The 1,075-nt window shown below is 37.5% G+C and overlaps 1 protein-coding gene across 1 annotated transcript in view; it reads right to left on the bottom strand.

The window, feature by feature from the left end:
• Nucleotides 1-1,075, bottom strand: part of LOC115277423 (laminin subunit alpha-3-like) — a 225,862-nt gene that overhangs the window by 903 nt on the left and 223,884 nt on the right. The window lies entirely within an intron of this gene.

A 1,075-nucleotide genomic window follows, 5' to 3' on the forward strand; every position in this document is an offset into this window, starting at 1 on the left:
TTTAAATGTTTTTATTTATTATTGAGACAGAGAGAAACAGAGCGTGAGTTGGGGAGGGGCAGAGAGAGAGGGAGACAGAGAATCTGAAGCAGGCTCCAGGCTCAGAGCTGTCAGCACAAGGCCTGATGCGGGGCTCGAACCCACGAACCGTGAGATCATGACCTGAGCTGAAGTCGGCCGCTTAACCGTCTGAGCCACCCAGGCAACCCAGTTTTTTATTTAAAAGATGGAGATTTCCATTAGTGAGTAGAAATGCTAGAATTTGAGGTAAAAGGAATCTGTATTTGAGTTATGTAAAATATGCAGGAAAATCCTTGAAAGTAGCCTGTGGGTGGGAGTGTTTTGATATTCCCGCAGAGAACCATCTCAAGTTACTTTTCTTTCTGTGATTCATGTTAATATCGTGCCTCTGAATCATATATGAAAACAACCAGCTGAGTGTAATTTGTCATTGGTAAGCAATTTTTAATGAAGCAGACCTCACTTTTGTTTGAACATGCATCAGTGTTTATGGTTTGATTTTAGAACCCCACCAGAATAAGAATTATTTGGCTGAAGGAAATTAAGTCAGCCAGTGAGGAGAACTTATGACAAGAACAGGAGTCTCTAATGGTTCTGTAGCTTATTTTATCTGTTATTCTACTTCCTCTCTGTGTAGTGTCTTGTGAAGTGTATGATTTATTCATAGAAGGCACTCCCACTACCAAAGAATTGCACTTTAAGCCACTGAAAAGCCTTGACAAAACCCATTAAAGAAGGGAAGAATAATCAAAATATCATCAATAGACTACGTTTTATTTTTTCCCTTGAATAAGTCCTAAAGTTGATTATTAAAGTCGAACCAAATGAAAATGCCAATATACAACCATTTCTTAACTACAAAAATGACAACTTTGTATGATTCAAGCTAATTCACCTGATTTGAATCTGGCCAATTCTGATGGTTCTTGGAGTTTCATTTCAATATGAGAAATCAGTAATAATCGAAATGCTCTGTGAGTTAAGAGTCACCAAATAATGTCACCATAAGATAAATGAGCCAGTTATAAAAGTGAAACTGAGATTTATTTAAGTA

Source organism: Suricata suricatta, chromosome 14, assembly GCF_006229205.1.
Source record: "Suricata suricatta isolate VVHF042 chromosome 14, meerkat_22Aug2017_6uvM2_HiC, whole genome shotgun sequence".
Taxonomy (NCBI): Eukaryota; Metazoa; Chordata; class Mammalia; order Carnivora; family Herpestidae; genus Suricata; species Suricata suricatta.